The sequence below is a fragment of the Chiloscyllium punctatum genome, chromosome 28 (genome assembly GCF_047496795.1).
Source record: "Chiloscyllium punctatum isolate Juve2018m chromosome 28, sChiPun1.3, whole genome shotgun sequence".
In the NCBI taxonomy this organism is placed as follows: domain Eukaryota; kingdom Metazoa; phylum Chordata; class Chondrichthyes; order Orectolobiformes; family Hemiscylliidae; genus Chiloscyllium; species Chiloscyllium punctatum.
In genome coordinates this window covers 18,461,373-18,467,242 of record NC_092766.1, presented here as the reverse complement: position 1 = coordinate 18,467,242, position 5,870 = coordinate 18,461,373, and the positions used below count along the sequence as shown (strand labels likewise).

Below are 5,870 nucleotides of genomic sequence, written 5' to 3'. Positions count from 1 at the left end.
ATGCCGCGCACGACGCGCATATTTTGCATCAGTATTTACATTAGAAAAGAAGATGGAAGACATAGACTGCAAGGAAATGAATGGTGACATCTTGTAAAATGCCCATATTTCAGAGGAGGAAGTACTGAACGTCTTGAAATGCATAAAGGTAGATATATCACCAGGACCTGAGCAGGTGCACCCGAGAACTTAGTGGGAAGCGAGGAAAGTGATTGCTGGGCCTCTTGCTGAGATATTTGCATCATCGATAGCCACAGGTGAGATGCCAGAAGATTGGAGGTTGGCTAACGTGGTGCCACTGCTTACGAAGTTTGGTAAGGATAAGCCAGGGAATTATACACCAGTGAGCCTGACGTCAGTAGTAGGCAAGTTGTTGGAGGGAGTCCTGAGGGATTGGACGTACATGTATTTGGAAAGGCAAGGACTGATTAGGGATAGTCAACATGGCTTTGTGCGTGGGAAATCATGTCTCACAAACTTGATTGTGTTTTTTGAGTAAGTAACAAGAAGGATTGATGAGGGCAGAGTAGTAGATGTGATCTATATGGACTTCACCCCTAAACCTTCTATTCTCCTATAAAAATTGCCCCAAGTGCCTCAGCCTCTCCTCATACGATCTTCCTACCATACCAGGCAACATCCTGGTAAATCTCCTCTGCACCCGTTCCACTGCCTCCACATCCTTCCTATAGTATGGCGACCAAAACTACACACAATACTCCAGATGCAGCTGCACCAAAGTCTAATACAACTGCAACATAGCCTCAGGACTCCGGAACTCAATTCCTCGACCAATAAAGCCCAGTACGCCATATGCCTTCCTCACAGCACTATTGACCTGGGTGGGAACTTTCAGACACCTGTTTACTTGGACACCAAAATCCCTCTGGTCATCCACACTACCAAGTACCCGACCATTAGCCCAGTACTCCATCTTCTTGTTACTCTTGCCAAAGTGAATCACTTCACACTTAACTACATTGAACTCCATTTGCCAACTTTCTGCTCAGCTCTGCAGCTTATCTATATCCCGCTGTAACCTGACACATCCTTCCTCACTGTCAACAACTCCACCGACTTTCGTATCATCCACAAACCTGCTCACCCAACCTTCTAGCCCCTCCTCCACGTCATTTATAAAAATAACAAACAGCAATGATCCCAAAACAGATCCTTGTGGAACACAACTAGTAACTGCACTCCAAGATGAAACTTTACCATCAACTACTACCCTCTGACTTCTTCCAGACAGCCAATTCCAAATCCAAACCTCCAACTCACCCTCAATGCCATACCTCCGTATTTCTTTGCAGTAGCCTACCATGGGGAACCTTATCAAACGCCTTACTAAAATCCATATACATCACATCTCCCGCTTTACCCTCGTCCACCTCCTTTGTCACCTTCTCAAAGAATTCAATAAGGTTTGTGAGGCACGATCTGCCCTTCACAAAACCATGCTGACTATCCTTGATCACATTATTCCTTTCCAGATGTTCATAAATCCTATCCCTGACAATTCTCTCTAAGACTTTGCCCACAACAGAACTGAGGGTCACCGGCCTATAGTTACTAGGGTTATCCCTACTCCCCTTCTTGAACAAGGGAACCAGATTTGCTATCCTCCAGTCTTCTGGCACTATTCCTGGAGACAACGAGGACATAAAAATCAAGGCCAAGGGCTCTGAATCTCCACCCTTGCTTCCCAGAGAATACCAGGATAAATGCCATCAGGCCCAGGGGACTTATCTATTTTCACCCTTTCCAGAATTTCCAACACCTCTTCCCGACATAACTCAAAGCCCTCCATTCCAATTAATTGTGACTCAGTATTCACATTGGCAACAATGTCCTGTTCCTGAGTGAATACTGACGAAAAGTATTCATTCAGTGTCTCCCCAATCTCTTCAGCCTCCACACGCAACTTCCCACTCCTATCCTTGACTGGACCTACTCCCACCCTAGTCATTCTTTTATTCCTGACATGCCTGTACAAAGCCTTTGGGTTTTCCCTAATCCTACCAACCAAGGACTTTTCATGTCCCCTCCTTGCTGCTGTTAGCTCTCTCTTCAGATCCTTCCTGGCTATCTTATAACTCTCAATCGCCCAACTGAATCTTCGCCCTCTTCCCTGTAACCACGGATTCCAATTCCTTATTAAACCACGGCTCCCTCAGACGACCCTTTCCTCCCTGCCTGATAGACACATACTTATCAAGGACACTCCATAGTTGCTCCTTGAACAAGCTCCACATATCAATTGCGCCCTTTCCTTGAAGCCTGTTTTCCAAGCCATGCATCCTAAGTCGTGCTTCACCGCATCATAATTTCCCTGACCCCAGCTATAACACTTGCCCAGCAATGCACACTTATCACTCTCTATCACTAGAGTAAAAGTCATCGAATTGTGGTCACTGTCCCCAAAGTGCTCACCTACCTCCAAGTCTAACAACAGGCCTGCTTCGTTACCCAAAGCCAAATCCAGTTTGGCCTCACCTCTTGTTGGCCTGTCTACATATTGTGTCAGGAAACCCTCCTGCACACATTGGACAAACACCGACCCATCTAACGAACTCGAGCTATAGCTTTCCCAGTCAATATCAGGAAAGTTAAAGTCCCCCATGACAATCACGCAATTACTTTCACTCTTCTCCCGAATCATCCTCGCAATCCTTTCTTCTCCGTCTCTCGGACTATTAGGAGGCCTGTAGAAAACTCCTAACAGAGTGACTCACCTTTCCTATTCCTAACCTCAGCCCAAGTTACGTCAGTCTTCATCCATCGTCCTTTCCAACGCTGTAATACTATCTTTGACAAGCAATGCCACACCTCCCCCACTTTTACCCCCACATCTGATCCAGATACCAGAATCCCTTCTTCCGGCACCAACCCTGTAGCCACGCATTTAACTGTTCTCTCTCCCAATTCCTCGACTGTCTGTCACGTTGGCACGGGTAACAATCCACAGACAGCAAGTGGTGGAGGCTGGTACAATTGCAACATTTAAGAGGCATTTGGATAGGTATATGAATAGGAAGTGTTCAGAGGGATATGGGCCGGGTGCTGACAGGTGGTACAGGATTGGTTTGGATATCTGGTCGGCATGGACCGGTTGGACCAAAGGGTCTGCTTCCATGCTGTACATCTCTATGACTCTATAAGATTATGATACTTAACAAGATAAGGAACATGGGCTTTTGGAAGGATTGACACACTGATCGCAGTGTGTGTACATGCAGAGTGACTGATCATGGTGGATATGTACAGAGGGACGGATCACAGTGTGTGTACATACAGAGTGACTGATCATGGAGTGTCTGTACAGACGGACTGATCACACTGTTTGTATACAGAGGGGCTGATCACAGTGTGTGTATACAGAGGGACTGATCACAGAGAGTGTATACAGAGGGGTTGATCACAGTGTGTGTTTATACAGAGGGACCGATCAGAGTGTGTGTCTACAGAGGGACTGATCACAGTGTGTGTATACAGAGGGACTGATCACTGTGTCTGTTTATACAGAGGGACCGATCACAGTGTGTGTATATACAGAGGGACTGATCACAGTGTGTGTATACAGAGGGACTGATCACAGTGTGAGTGCAGGTGTGAGACACAGTGACAGATAAGAGGTGTCCAAACCTTTATTCAGCTTCCACCATCAGGAGAAAAGGAAACAGCAGGGTGGCCAGTGGCAAACAGTTCCCTTCCCATCAAAGGGCAGTGCTGTAGTGATCAAAAATAGGAGGGGAAGGGATTAAATGACAAAGCATTCCACTGTGCCTTGGTACACGTGACAATAAATTCAATTCAATCCCATCCATACACAGTCGTATCACATCCGTACACAGCATCCTCACAGGAAGAGAACGAAAGGCGTCCTTGCAAGAAGCTCTGTCAACAAGCCTATCAACAAAGATGGCATGGGCTCGCACGCCGCAGGCTCTGTGGCGCAATGGATAGCGCGTTGGACTTCTAACTTGAGGCTACTGAAGGCATTCAAAGGTTGTGGGTTCGAGTCCCACCAGAGTCGTGTTTAAAGCTGCATTCTTGCGTGTGTGCGGCTATTTTTCCTGCAGCCTTGGGACAGGTGAGTCAAGGTACCCCAGACCAGAGGCTGAGCGACCGCGATCCGTCCTGTCCCTCGGGAAACATAGTGACTCAGTGGTGAGCACTGCTGCCTGACAGCTTCAGGGCCCAAGGTTTGATTCCAGCATTGGACGACTGTTTCCGTGGAGCTTGCCCATTCTCCCCGTGTCTGCATGGGTTCCTGCCGCGTGTTCCAGTTTCCTCACAGAGTCCAAAAATGCGCAGGTCAAGGTGAATTGACCATGCCAAATCGCCCATTGTGTTTGGTTCATTATTCAGAGGGAAATGGGTCTGGATGGGTTACTCTTCAGAGGGTCGGTTTGGGCTGAAGGGCCTGTTGCTACACTGTAGCGAATCTCATCGTAATCGCGTTCAAAAGTCTTTACTTGTCTATAATTCTTGAAACACGGTTCTAAGAACTGACATATGGACCTATCTTTACATATGTGGGACAAATGGTTCCCAAATGAGTCCGATGTTTTCGGAAATAAGACTAAGGTCATGGAAACATTCATTAAGAAGGATAAACTGCCCCTTCATTCTCTACAGATTTGAAACATTGTGTGATAATGTCTTAATTATCATTAAAAGTGACTCTCGGATACCAGAACGTCTTTTCTCTGTAACGTTTGGATTCTGTGTACATTTGTGATATTGAATGCAGTTCTGGTTGCCATATTATTAAAAGGATATACAGTGCAGGATTTGGACAGTGTGCAAAAGAGATTAAACAGGCGGTTGCCTGGATCAGATTGCATTAACTTTAAGTAGAGCTTGAACAAACTCGGAAAGTCCTCCACAGAATACCAGAGGCTGAGTGACGAGCTCATTGATGGAGAACTATGAGAGGAATGGATTGGGTGGATAACAAGGATGGAAATGTAAAATAATATGAATCGTAAGTTTAAGGAGTGGGGGTGGGGGGGTGGAATGTTTTCGGTATATGTGTGGCAAGATTGCTTTTTGATGCAAAGGTTGATACATGACTGGAACACGCAGCCAGGAGAGATGGTAGAAGCACATGTAATTGCAAAATTTATGATGCATTTAGACAGATACATAAACAGACAGGGAACAGATGGATATGGACTGAGTCAGAACAGGACCACTCATGCAGAAAATAATTCGTCCCAAAATGTCATTCTACCCATTTCATGCGAGTTACCTGTGTGTTTCTCAGTCTACCTAGCTATCTTTTGTTCAGTAAGGATGACAATCTGGACCCCTCCCAAGAGGGTCCTCTCGGTTTTGAAATGTGTCAAAACAATTCCGGTCTATTTAAAGCAAGGTTACCAGTTTAATGAAATAAGGCAGCCTGGCGCAGATTTGTGAAGAAATTACGCAATTACACTGGAACAATAAGCATTTTGTATGGTTTTCGTTAAGAGACCGTGCACCTTTAATTTCAAGGAAAAAAAAAGCAATGAAATGTAATAAGGTGACATGATTGAGAGCAGCTTAATCCAATGATATTTCATGGGGGACATTATTGTCTTATGCACATCATCATCTCATACTCGCTGTTCAAGGATACTTCGGGTGGTCAGGTAATGTTTTATGATTCAAAATTTGAAAACTCCATTGTCTGCTTTATCTTCTAATTCAGCTAACTCAGCAAAACAGAAATGCAGGTTCCAATCAATTTAGCATAGTGTTAACTTATAACTTGAAGCCGTTTTGTTGTGTTACTTTAAATTGAAAATACATTTTGTGCTTACTCAAAGCTTACATACACTTGTTGCTCTCGACAACAACATTATTCCAAATTTTAGATTCTC

At 45.0% G+C, this 5,870-nt stretch overlaps 1 non-coding gene across 1 annotated transcript; it reads left to right on the top strand.

Moving 5' to 3' along the window:
- Positions 1–3,944: 3,944 nt before the first annotated feature.
- trnar-ucu (transfer RNA arginine (anticodon UCU)) lies at positions 3,945–4,036 on the top strand. The gene is given in 2 exon segments: positions 3,945–3,981; positions 4,001–4,036. It is a non-coding gene; the product is annotated as a tRNA-Arg (tRNA).
- The last annotated feature ends 1,834 nt before the right edge of the window (positions 4,037–5,870 follow it).